This window comes from Marmota marmota, unplaced genomic scaffold (assembly GCF_001458135.2).
Source record: "Marmota marmota marmota unplaced genomic scaffold, marMar, whole genome shotgun sequence".
NCBI classification, from domain to species: Eukaryota; Metazoa; Chordata; class Mammalia; order Rodentia; family Sciuridae; genus Marmota; species Marmota marmota.
Window position 1 is genome coordinate 13,888,369 of NW_026000093.1, and position 14,347 is coordinate 13,902,715.

Below are 14,347 nucleotides of genomic sequence, written 5' to 3' on the forward strand. Positions count from 1 at the left end.
GAAGGAGACCCTCAGGGTTATACAGTGGAGGGGGTAGAGAGAGAGGAGGGGAGGGGAGGGGAGAGGTGGGGAGGGGGGAGGGTGGAGGATGGGAAAGGCAGCGGAGCACAACAGACACTAGTATGGCAAAATGTAAATCAATGGATGTGTAACTGATGTGATTCTGCAATCTGTGTATGGGGTGAAGGTGGGAGTTCATAACCCACTTGAATCAAAGTGTGGAATATGATATGTCAAGAAATTTGTAATGTTTTGAACAACCCATAATAAAAAATTAAAAATAAAATTTAAAAAAAAAACAAATTCTCTAAACCTCGACAAAACAACCAATATTTCTCTACTTTGTCTTGTTTTGTTTTTAGTTGACAGTAAATCAAATAGAAGGCTGCTGTACCTGCTAACCATTGCTGTTTAATAAACCACTTCAAAAGCTACAATTGAAAACAACAGCAAACATTTTCTAGTTCATGATTCTGCAGGTTGGCAATTTAGCCAGGTTCAATTGGCTGGGTTCTTCTGGGCTGGGTTGGGCTGTGTTGGGCTGGGCCAAGCCCGGCCAGTCTCAGCTGAGCTTGCTCACAAGTCTGTGGTCAGCTGTGGGGTCAGTGGGAATGACTCATGCTTTCAGGCTCCAAGTCTTCTAAGCAGAAGCCCTGCAGCCTCTTGAGGTCAAGGCTTAAAATTGTGACATCTTCACTTCTGCCTTCTATTGGCCTGAGGTCAATAAGTCAGACAGATTCTGAGTTTTTATAACTAACAGTTTTCATGAGGCAAAAAGCATTTTGATTAAATAGTTAATTCAAAGTAGACATTTGGTTACCTATGGTTGTGTAATAAATTACTCCAAACGTAGTAGCTCAGAACAACCAGTTGATTTGCCCCTGATTTTTTTACATGATGAATTTTGGTATAATAATTTCATCTATACTATTTAATATTATAAATATTCAGCAAATGAGTGAAAACAGCAATTAGAAAAACTGTTTAGACCTATATGTAGCATGAAGTAATTTCAACAGCTTCCAGAATTAAATATTTTTTTAAAAATCTAGAAGAAAGTGGAATAGAATTTATTCATTTTATGCATGGAGAGAACTTTCCAACTTTTCATAAGCTCAAGGTCATAGTGATTTTCCATTATAAAGTTGTTTTTGAGGGAAAAAAAAGTCAGCTGTTCCACCATCCAGTGTGACTTTACTATGGGAGCTAATCAATTGTTCTCTGTACTTTCACAGACCAAAGGATTTGGAATCAGAAGACCTGCTAGTATGATTTGGGATAGCCCAAATCTACCCTCTTTACTAAGGTGTTCATCATCTTTGTGTCATTTTCCTGTTTCTGTTTCCTAATCTCTAAATACAAATATGATATTTATATTTTAAGACCAATGGTTGCATTTATATTAGAATTATGCTGAAGTTTAATGATGTAAAATAATCTCCAATTGGTTGAGATATACATTTAAATTACCTTTATTCTGAGACTACTATGTCTTGTCAATTTATCTATGTGCAATTTATTTCTTCCTTCTTTTTTTCTTTTTGCAAGATGATTATATTCCCTCCCAAAGCTATCCAAATATCTCCCAAAAGTCTTCCAAGTCTTCCATTTCATAATTTCTTTCTTTTACCAAGCCCAACAATGTTGGATTTTATTTATCAACTTTGGGTCAGTGGCAATCTCTGTATCAATCCAGTTTGATTTGCAGTTGTAGAATTTTGTGATGGGACCAGCTTGGTTTATGTTTCCACTCATAAACCAATCCACTATGGCCAGGGCTGTCATGTAAAGACATATTAGAATTACAAGGTTGTCACAAAGAAGAGAGAAGTTACGAGAGAAAAAGAAAGTGTGAGATGGTTTCCTGGGAAGATAGTTCCACAAATTTCCAAGAACCTTGGCACTTGATGATGATACTTAACTATTTGTTAATCAACATAATAGAAACAAAAATACACTCTACATGGGTCTATGGCCATTGAAGTCTCAGCCATTGTTGCACAATCAAGCAAGAATTATCACAATTAGGGACTGGGTTGTGGCTCAGTGGTAGAGTGCTCACCTAACATGTGTGAAGCCCTGGGTTTGATCCTCAGAACCACATAATAATAAATAAATAAAGGTAATGTGTTCAACTAACACTAAAAACTAAATATTAAAAAAAAAAGAATTATCACAATTACCACTTCCCTCCACCACAGCTATTGCCTTCGTTTTCAGGATGGAAATGTTAGCAAGCTGTGGTAAAAGCTTGTCAGATAAGCTGGCAAGGAAAAGTTGATTAGCTAATACCATTAGAATTTCAATGATCTATCAGCAATAAAAAGTAAGAGGTTCTGGAAATTATGACCCATTATTGATATAGAAATACTCCAGCCATGCTGGCAAGGATTATAAATTTGAGCCATATACTGCTGTTTTAGCAACCAACTACTCAGTTGCCACTTGTTAATAAACATTTATTAAGCATCTACAAATCTTACTCTCCAGTAAGAGTTCCCTTATCCATTCTTCTCTGTGGCCACTGGCCCTGTCAGCAACATTTATACAAGAAATATTTATTGAGCACCTCCAAAGCCCCCAGCAAGATAACAGACTGATACATTAATTTTAATGTAAAGTGATAATCTTTATGATAGATATGTAAAGTCTGGGGTGGATCAAATAAGAACATCTAATCGTCTATAGCAGTCTGCACAAACTTATTTGAGATGACCCTTGAATTAAGTTTTAAACAGCTAAAGTTAGACAGAAAGGAGGAGAGAGAGTATTCCATAAACGTATTAATAGAGAGAAGCATCATACTATGAGCAAGAAGCTCAATGTTCTTAGGTATTTCAGGATCATAAAACACAAGAAAGCAAGTGGCAAGAAATGAAGTTGCAAAAGAAAATAGGAGTCATCATGAAGAGCCTTGCACATCATTTGAAAGGGGTTTAAATTTTATCTTAGAAGGAGTGGGGAGTCTTTGGAGCATTTCAGTGTAGAGCAACATAGTCTGATTGACATTGATGAAGATCACTCTGGTTGATACATGGATGAGTAGATAGGGAAGGTGGTACTAATGCTAATTATGCCAAGTCTGATTTATTTTACTGTAACTCACAGTGTGCCATATCCCTCCTGGGAGCATTATCTAAAAGGGGTTATGATCTGTGAAAGAGTTCAGTAGCCACTGTAGCTAAATAGTCATGTTTACTCCAATTTTTATTCTTTAAATAATTTCAACATTAATTTAACTGCATGTCTTTGTTCTCAATATCTCCACCATCTCTCAGCTGCCCCAATGTTGGTTCTTCATGCCTTATTATCCTCTCCCTACTAAAACTTGAGAAAGTATGGTAGACAAAATTTTTATTTTCTCACAGTTCTGAAAGCCATAAGTCCAAGATTAAGGTCTTATCTGATTCAGTTTCTCCTAAGGGGTGCTTCCTTAACTTGCACATGGCGACCTTCTTGCTCTGTCCTTTTATGATATTTTTCCTCTGTGCATACACATCCCTGATATCTCTATGTTGTCCAAATTTTCTCTTCTTATAAGGATACCAATCAGATTGAGTTAGATTCCCTTTCATATGACCTTATTTAATATTTTCATTTCTGGTGCTCAGAATTGAGCTCAGGGCCTTTCACATGCTAGGTAAGTGCTTTACCACTGAGCTACATACCCAGCCTGGCCTTATTTAATCTAACCTACCTCTTTGAAGGCCTTATGTCCAAATATAGTATAGACTAAAGTACTGAAGATTAGGGTTTCAGCCTATAAATTGAGGGGGAGGGTACAACTCAGCTTACAATACCGTATAATTAAAGTTAGATAAGAAAGGGTTTAAGTTATTAAATGAAGAAGGCAGTCTTTAAAGTAAAATCCCTAGGCTGGACAATTTTGTGCTGTGGCATGGGGGCCAGCAACAGAAGAAGCTGGCTCCTGGCCAACCCAAGTTTGACCCAAAATATAAGACCAGTGAACACACATTACATGACATGAAGTGTACTTCAGTGACCAGAAGAAAATCAAATATGGAGAGAGGTTTACACAGGGAAAAACTGATCATGGAAACCCACCCATCTCTGCCCTTTCCCCTCTAATACAACTACTTGCAGGACTGGCTGGGAGAGACGCATCTGCTCAGGAACTCTGGTTGGTTGGGAGAAATTGTTTACTGAATCCGAGACCAGGAAATATGGGGTCTTCAGGTGATGCAGGGGAGTAAGAATCGGAGTAAGAATCCCCCACCACATGAGTGGAACACAGGGGAGCCTTGAGATAAATTCCTCTAGCATGGACCAGCAAGTACTGGGTGCTGGAGGTGCACTGATTTAAAATCTCCAGACCAATTAGCATTCAGGGAAGAGCCTGGAGCCCACCTAAGCCTAAACCCCACCTGCAGAAACTCGGCCTATGGGATTACCTCTCTCACTCCAGCAATTCAGAGGATGGAGCATCACACTCCAAAAGACCCCCCACCTAAAACTGCTGAGAAAAGAAGCTAAGAATATTTTGAACTCCAATGGAAGTAATTCTTTAACTTTTTCATCAAGATTTTTTTAGAATTCTTTTTTGCTGTTTAATTTTGTGACCTTAATGGTAATGGACATTTATACAGTTTCCTATTTTTTTTCTACTTCTAATCTCTACCATTTTTGAAGCCAGTTATTTTACATGGATTAGTTTTTTGTGAACTTAGATGTTTGGTTAGTATATTTTAGTTTTGTTTTGTATACTTTAAATTTTTTTTTTTTTTTAGTGGTAGATGGACACAATATCTTTATTTATTTATTTTTATGTGGTGCTGAGAATCAAACCCAGTACCTCACACAGGTGAAGCAAATGCTCTACTATGGAGCCACAATCTCAGCCCTTGTTTTGTATTCTTTTATTTTTATTTTTAATTATTTTATTTAAAATTTTGCTTTTTATATTTTCTCCTACCAATCTGTTTCCTTTGATTCTCTTTTCTTCTGCTAACCACCAATCTCTATTGTTCTTTCACTCTTCCTTTAATCTTTTACTTCTGTCTTCTCTCTTCTTCCCTCAGAATCATCACATCCTATATCATTTCTGTTCTCTCCCTATCCACAATTTGAAAATGTAAACATTTTGCAAACTTTCTGTTTTTATTACAGGCACAACTGATCATATCATTTCTGTTTATTGTGACAATTAACATATGGATGTCACAGTAGAAACTGTTTGGCTTAAACTGTAAATTGTTTGAATTGTTTCTTGTTATTATTTGTCTCCCCTTAAACCTCCAGGGACATTGTAAGTCCACAGGGTAGAAACTCTACTGCCTCAGGTCCATACTTTAGATGGGTAGACACACAAACAACATGAAAAAATAAGGAAACAAATTGTCCAAGCAAACCAAATACTCCAATAACAGAATCCATCGATACCACAATGGAAGAAATATCAGAGAAAGAATTTAGGATGTACATAGTTAAACTGATCTCTGAAGTAAAGGATGATGTAAACAAATACAGGTAGCAAAAAATCACTTTAATAAAAAGAGAATCTGAAAAACAAACAAACAGAAATCCTTGAAATTAAGGAAACAATAAGCCAAATTAAAAATTTAATAGAAAGCATCACCAACAGATTAGGCCACTTAGAAAACAGAACCTTGGGCAATAAAGACAAAATATATAATCTTGAATAAAGAGTTGACCATGAAGAAAAGATGATAAGAAGCCATGAACAGAACTTCCAAGTGTTATTGGATAACATGAAAAGACCAAATTTAAGATTTATTGGGATAGATGAAGGCACAGAAAAGACCAAATTTAAGATTTATTGGGATAGATGAAGGCACAGAAAAGACCAAATTTAAGATTTATTGGGATAGATGAAGGCACAGAGTTAAAAACCAAAGGAATGCACAAACTTTTCAATGAAATAATATCAGAAAATTTCCCAAATCTAAAGAACAAAATGGAAAACCAAATACAAGGGACTTACAGGACCCCAAATGTGCAAAATTACAACAGACACACATCAAGGCACATTTTAATGAAGATGCCTAGCATATAGAATAAGAACAAAATTTTTTAAAGTCTGCAAGAGAAAAATATTGAATTACATCAAATCTTAGCTGATTTCCCAACTCATACCCTCAAACTTAGGGGACCTGGAATAATATATACCAAGCTCAGAAAGAAAATGGATGCCAACCAAGAATCCTATATCCAGCAAAATTAAGGTTCAGATTTGAAGATTAAATAAAAACCTCCCATGATAAACAAACATAAAAATAATTTTTAACCAGGAAGCCTGCACTTCAGAATATTCTCAAAAACATATTCCATGAAGATGAAATGAAAAAAAGTGAAAACCAGTGAAGGGATGAACTACATTAAAGGAACAATCAATCAAAGGAGGAATTAATTCAAATTAAAAACTAGAAATAAACCAAAATAACTGGGAACACAAATCATATCAATAATAACCTTGAACATTAATGGCCTAAACTCATCAATCAAAAGACATAGCCTGGCAGATTGAATTAAAAAACAAAACTCAACAATATCCTATTTCCAAGAGATTCACCTCATAAGCAAAGACATCCACAGACTAAAGGTGAAAGGATGGGAAAAAAAACCATATCATTCACATGGATTCTGTAAACAAGTAGGGGTTTCCATCCTCTAAAATAAACAAAGTTATATAAGCTATGTAATTGTAATTATACAATTTTAATATTACCTTCATACATTTTTAGCATGTGTAGGTTGTTTTGAGAGCTCTCTTTATTAATGTATATTAATTTTTTCTTGATTAGACTTGTTAGATTTTTATCAACTTTTAGCTGTATTATTTCCTTTATACTTCACATATTTCTACATATACTCTTATTTTCCTTTCTACTACCTAAATTGAAAATAATTTGATTTGATTGCTAATCTAGCTTCTTTCTGATACAAATACTTTAACTTATAAATGTTCATCTGAGTACTATTTTGTCCCAGGGATTCTGACAATTTAAGGTTTTATTGTCACTTAGTTCAAGCACTTTTTATTTACTTTTCTTGTGCTTTCTTCTTTGATCTGTGATATATTTATAAGTGTGCCATTTAATTTTGAAGTAGTTTAGATGTGTGGGGGTGATTCTATATATCTTAAGGTGATTGATTTCTAATGTAATAAATCATGCAGGAAACATAATCTGCATGATTATTCATTTTAAAATTTCTCAAAGCTCATTTTACCACAGAATATAGTCTATCCCTATTAATTTTCTATTTGTCATTTTTGTGTATAGTTCTCTATAAATAAAAGTAGGTCAAAGTGGCTGATAATGTTGTTAAGCCTTCTATATCATTACTCCTTCTAGCAAAGTGAGATGGCTTAAATTCTCCAAATATGATTGTGAATTTGCCTTTCTAGTTTTATTAATTTTTACTTCATGTATTTTGAAATTTTGTTATTAGGTACATACACATTTAGGATTGTTGTACTTTCTTGAAGAAGTTACCCTATTATGGTTATAAAATGTTCCCTTTTACCTCTGAAAATATTTTTTCTTAAAATTTATTTTATATTAATAGTTCTACTTCAGATTTCTCATGCTTATTTTCTCCTTATTTTGCTTTTAACCTACTGGTGTATTGATATTTAGAATGTAACATATGTATAGAACCTATAGTTATTGTTTGCTTTTATACATGATGAACATTTATACCTTTAAATTATGATCTATAGTTCATTTATATTTAAATTAATTATTGATATTGTTGGGTAAAAAAAAAGGTCTGGGGAAAATTGGATAAATGATAGATTTGATGATGTAATATTTTGGAAAACAGGTTAATAGCCCTGCTGTCAGGCTCAGAGAGAAGATTCTTGAAATGTTTTTGTTGCAATTGTTCATTCTCTCATTTATCATATGGTACACCCATATATACAAAAAAATCCATAGGCTGAGATTATTTTATTAAAGAAGAGTTTGAGTTCTAGAGGAACTGCTCCATTCTCTGGTGCTCAGAGTTGGGGATGTTATAAATGAGATTGTGGAGTATATACAGTTCTCGATATTGGAAAAGCCTGAGATTCTTATGGGATGACTAGCTGAGGCAAAGACCAGATCAGCTCAAGAGACTAAAAGGCCAGACTCATTGGAAAGACTATGTAAGTATATTTTGAAATAAAAAAGAGGGAATTATGTAGGATGTATTGTTGAGCAGGAGATAAAACTGAAAAATCAGGACTAATGCCCTAGGGATATACATGAGACAGCAACAGTGAAGCATAACCAAGGCTCCAACTTGATGACATAAGATTCAAAGCTGAGAATAAAAGATGAGAATTGTAGGAAAGCAGTAAGGAGAATTATGGAGGACATTTACCATACCTACAAGACCTGTGGAGGTATGAAAGCTGTGGGGAAAATATGCAGTTACTTCTTGAAGACAGAGAAATCGGAGTCCTTGGGGAAGAACTCGGAGATTTTCTCTAGAGCAAGAACATATATGGAATATTTAGGGAAGAGTATGATGATAAATGATGATGTACCATTAATATTCAAATTTTAGAAACTGGGAAGCATGAAATAATGAGAATCAGTAGGGCTTTACTTAGAGTATTTCAGAAATAGAAGAGAAGTTAAAGAGTTTCAGGAGCTGGGGGTGGGTGACTCACTCAAGGACTTCAGTGTGTAGAGATGAGAAGGCGTGGTCTCTCGGTCCACTAGGGCTGCTTAACAAAATACCACAAACGAGGTGTCTTATAAACAACAGAAATTCATTTACCACAGTTCTGAAGGCTGGCAAGTCCAAGCACAGGGTTCCAGCAGATTCAGTGTTTGGGGGCTGTCCTGCTTTCTCACAGATAGTTGTCAGCCTACTCTAACCTCATGTGGCAGAAGAAACAATGGGTCTGTCTTGGGCCTCTTTTTATAACAGAACAAATCTTATTCATTCAGGCTCTGCTCCCATTATCTAATCACCTTCCAAAGACCTCACTTCCTAATACCATCACCCAGGACATTAGGATTTCAACACATGAATTTGAGGGGAACACAAACAGTTAGACAATAGCACTTGAGATTCTGATCCCTCCTGGGATGACCAAACTTAACAGGCTGCAAGACTTGTAAGACTTGTATAAATTAGCCTCCACAGATTCAAGTTTGATTAAGTGGCAAGGCTGGTGGTATTGTAGATAGAAAGGATGATTCCTATCACCTTCTCTTTTTCCAATTTCATCTTTTACTGTTTGAGACTATTAAGAAGTTAATAAGCTGGGCATGATTGCACACGCTTGTAATCTCCGCGCCTCGGGAGGCTGAGGCAGGAGGATTGTGAGTTCAAAGCCATCCTCAGCAATGGCAAGGCACTAAGCAACTCAGTGAGATAGCCTCTGTCATACAAGTCCCACATTTTTTGGACAATCCCTATTTCCTTTTATTTTTACTTTCAAAAAGCAGTTTTCTTCTAAGATGACTTTTTATTTGTAATACCTTGATAAACACAGAAACTAACACATACTACTAACATTTTCAGTCATCCGACCTTTTCCCTTAAACCACAAGTGCATTCTGACAACCTTGTAAGTTTTCAAAAGTGAGGGATTTACCAAATGTTTTCTCACTACTTACTTTCTAGTTGGTAAGAATTTCTTGCTACCTGTTGCTTGATCCCTGAGCTAATATAGATTGAGATTTGCTTATCCAACATGCTTGGGACCAGAAATGTTTCCGATTTTGGAATATTTGCATATATTTTAGAGGTTGAGTGTTCCTTATCCAAAAATCTAAAATTTGAATTGTTCCAAATTAGACTTCAGATTTCAGATTTTCAGATTTCGAATTCTCAACCTGTACCAGATATTTCAGCTTATTGTTATATGGGTATTTCACCTCATATCAATTTCTCTACTAAGTTATGCTGCAGCAACAGATAATCCTAAGGTCTCCATGAATGAAGACAGCCAAGGCTACATATCACTCTCACCTATGTAGCTACTGCAGGTCCATGTGGTCTTGGTTCAGTGTTGCCTTCCCTTGAGAGCCACGTGGAGGTAGGCTCTGTCTGTGCTTGCATGATGCTGAGGGCTGCACTGCCCAATGTGGTAGCGGGCCCTCCATATCCACTGGTTCTTCATCCGCAGTTACAACCAATTGAGAGTTGAACATATTTGTGAGAAAACAATAAAAAAAAAACACAAATTTAAAAAATATATTAATATCATATGATTATACTATAACAACTATTGACATAGCATTTGTATTTTATTAGGCATTATAAGTAATCTAGAGGTGAGTTAAACTATATGGGGGGATATGCAGAGGTTATATGAAAATACCATTTTATTTAAGACCCTTGATCATCTGAAGATTTTGGTATCTGTGAGTCAGTTTAGAATCAATTGCCCATGAATACCAAGAGATAGCGATACTCACTAGCTACATATAGTAAATGATATCTAGCTATTGAGTCCTTGAAATATGGTTAGTCTGACTTAAGATATACCTGTAAAATGCATCCTTTAAAAGACTTAATAGGAAAAAATGTAAAATATTTCATGAGTAACTTTTTGATTACCTGTTGAAATGATTTTTTGATATATTGGGTTAGATGAATGATATTATTAAAATTAATTTAACCTTTTTACTTTTTAGCATTACTACTAAAAAAATTAAAATTATTATGTGGCTTGCAGTGTATTTCTATTGGATGGTGCTAACCTTGGCAGAAAAAAAGGAAGTGTTCTAGTATACAGTGATTTCTTCTACTCAGAAGTAACATATATCACTTCTGCTCATATTTTTTTTTTTTTGGTCCAAACAAGTCACATGGTCATGCCTAACTTTTTTAGAGAGAGGAAGTATGAGTGAACCACGTGCACCCAGGAGACCAAACATACAGTAGTCTACAGCAGTAATGACAACCACACATCCTTTCTGTAAACAGTTACATTAATGCTGCTCTTGAGATTGACAATATTAAACATCAGTCAAGGCTGAACCTCCTTCAATTTATTACTCTCTACCCTTGCCTTACTCTTTGCACATGCCAAATGGATGTAGGCCTCCAGGCAGTTCTGAGTGATGAGCTAATACAAAGTAGACATTCCTAGGACAGGAAAAAAAAACACTTTTTAAGAATCAAAGGCAATCCTGGTTAGGAGTAGTGATACACATAAATGCGACCATCCGGGAAAAGCTGCAGGAGATAGACCCTCTCGATGGGGAGAAATCAGATCGGGAGTATTTTTTGGTTAGCCAAAATGTCACAAAATACATAAAATAGGTGGCACAACCACAGTATCCAGGTATTTAAAGCAGTCATGTAACAAAAAGCACTCTTGTGGTATGTTCATTATATGTCAGCAGAGGAACTGTGGGGGTGGTGGCTCAGCATAAAGACATGCAGGAAACTGGGGCTGAGAGCAAAGAACATGCAGAAGTTATGGATCTGGGTTGCACAGCAGATCTGCAACTTGACAGGGAGCCAGGAGTTCAGATGCATGAACAAATCAAGCATCAGGACAAACTGGGGGTCAAACTACATGTGTGAGCAGTACAGAAAGTCTAGTCAGGGAAAACAGTGGGAAGATGAGAAACAGTGAAGTTAAGCATGGCAGAAGAAGGCCAGAGAAGAGGCTTGACACTGTACCGGAAGGAAAGGGGCAGGGCAAAACGAACAGAAGCAGAGGTGCAAAACACCAAAAGGAAACCTCAGTATTGTGGGTAACCTACAGCCATAGTGAGGGCACTTCCTGTTTGCTTCTTTCTGGTACAGGAATTGGCTTCTGGCTTAGTCTTGGACCTACTGGTCAGAGTAGGTAGGAAGGTGAATCTTCCAGGAGTAAGGATTTTTTGCAGAAAGATAAGAGAAAATTCTGACTGCTTAACATAAAAAAGACAGATAATTACACAATGGGGTCTTTGAAGCACATGCACCTCACTACATAGTGCCTTCATAGTTACACATCGACTTCATGACTCATCTTCAATTGAGCACATGCTTGTCCAGAAGTGGTCGTAGTTGGTCCAAAGCCAGTCAAGTTCTCTTGTTTTAGCCTTCCATGTGGTCTAAGCCTCACACAGACAGACAGACTGCCACACTGAAGCACAGAGGACTGGAAGCATGATTCACCCCAAAGGCCAATAAGGGGACAGTACATTCTCTCCCAAGACAGCCAGAAGGGCAATCTTTCTGAGAGCTCAGGCTATAGTTTTTTTGTTGATTTAGTTGCTTGATTGATGGTGATGGTAGTGTTGTTTGGGGTTTCTGCCTTCACTCTTCCTTCCTTCCTACTTACCTTTTATCTTATCATAAAGATCTTTTGTTAACTTTGAGGGTGGATGAAGGAAATTAAGTGGAAAAGTATAGAAGGGGGGGGGGCAAGGGACCTGGGCTTTCTGAGAGGATGACCAGAGCTGGCCCACTTGCTTGAGGGCCATCAGGCTCCTGTGTGAGAAGGATGAAATGAAATATATCATTTGTGCATGAAGCCTAAAGGAGAAATGACTAGGATATCTGAAGAAGACTTGAGTGGGGGAGGGGGGTACAGGGGGGATGGGCCTTTTGCCCTCCCATTTCCTACCACACTCTCCTGAGGACCCCATCCATCATTCCCACAGCTTTAAATGACATCCTTATGTTGACAACTACTGAACTTCTGCCTCTAGGGGACACACACACCCACACACCCACACACACACACACACACACACACCAGGTTCCAGGTACATATTCTAGCTTTCCACTGGATCTCTGTATTTGTCTGCTTCACAAACATCTAAAACCTAATTCCAAAACTTAATATGTTAGGTAAGAGTTCAGGGACACCAAGATGACCAAGATAGGGAGTTAGAAAGAAGCCACTGGAGGACAAGATGAGGAAAGGAGTCCTGTCCCTATTTACAATTAATCCCATTACCATGACGACTCCTGCCACTGGGGACTTATCACCATGACAACTCCTGCCACAGTTTCAAATTTTAAAATGACCAATGGAAGTAAAGTGGACAGTATTCTAATTAGGTTTTCTAAAATAACCAATGGGGGAAAAATTAGAAAATATTCTAATCAGGTATCATAAGATGGGAGAAAATAGAGTAAGGTCTTCAATAAGGTATAGGGAAGAGAATGTCCCACAGTTTGGGATATAAGACCCTAATTTCCAGACATGGGGCCTTGAGGCTCTCTCTTGCTTGGCCCAATCCATTCTACTTAATGGAGTGCTATCTTCACCTTCAATAAATCTGTACTCTGTTACTTCTGTGTGTCTCGCTCAATTCTTTGTTTGTGACACCAAGGACCTGGAATTAAACTGGACATCCCAACAATAACAAATGGATTCCTACTCACTCTTACAAATAGATTCTCCTCTCAGTCTTCCCTATGTTAGTTAATGATGCCACCATAGACCAGTCTCTCCAGCCAGAGTCATAAACAGTTATGCTTGCTTTCTCTTATTCTCATCTGCTGCATGAATCCAATAGGAAGTCATATTGATTCCTCCTCCAATTCGGTAGAGAAACCTGCCATTCCTCCCCACACCCATTGTACACAGGCAGTAGGTAGCCTCCTTACTAGTTCCCCTGCTTCCTCTTCTGCCTTCTACAAACCACTCTCCACAAACTTTGAAGAATATCCTTGGAATTCCAGTGATTTCATGTTATTCTTATGTTTTATTTCCTATCAAAGTTAAACCTTAATGTAATACAAACATGGTTACTTAAATTTCATGTGTATAATGGAGCCTTTTTAAGTTAGGGAATCATATGGACAGAAGGAAGCCATCTTGAAATTAAGGAATCATGTGATTAAGGTGGAGCCATTTTGAAATTAGAAACCATGTGACCAAAGTGGCATTATTTAAAAATTCTGTAAAAAGTACCCAGTCACAGTTGTAGCCCTTCCCTTGTGCCCACCCCAATTTTAAACTAGCTAGTCATGTAGATAGTACCTCCGAACTCTTCCTATTGGGAGCACGGGGCAATACCTTGCTAAGGATAAATGTTGGCAGACTGTCAGCCCAGGTGTGCTTGCTTGCTGGATTCCCATTGGTAGTGCACCCTTCTGCAGAAGTACACTTGCCTTGCTGGCCCACTTCTGAGCATATGTTTGGTTTCTGGAGGCACCTCATCTTTTAACATTCTCTCACTTAAATGGCTTCATTTTTCACATAGATTTACATTTAAGCTCTCTAGGACGCTACATCCTATAGGGTCACAAGTCTTAACTCGTATCACTCTCTCCTTTGCTCTCTACCTTTCAGTACCACTCTTCTTTCTTTCAACTGCCTGCCTTCTTATTCCTTGGAAAGGCTGTCCCTAGGTGGTCACTCTCCCTTATGATTATCTCTGACATTTGTTCATTTTACTCAAAACATACT

At 37.1% G+C, this 14,347-nt stretch overlaps 1 protein-coding gene across 5 annotated transcripts in view; it reads right to left on the reverse strand.

Annotated features, from left to right (window-relative positions):
* Dnajc5b (DnaJ heat shock protein family (Hsp40) member C5 beta) overlaps positions 1-14,347 on the reverse strand; it is a 224,018-nt gene that overhangs the window by 113,795 nt on the left and 95,876 nt on the right. For 3 of the 5 annotated variants that reach the window (XM_048782999.1, XM_048783002.1, XM_048783001.1), the window contains one exon: positions 9,952-10,096. The exons of the other annotated variants lie outside the window; for them this stretch is intronic. The gene's annotated coding sequence lies outside the window, so the exon portion shown is untranslated. The remainder of the gene's footprint in view (positions 1-9,951; positions 10,097-14,347) is intronic. 5 annotated transcript variants of the gene reach the window in all.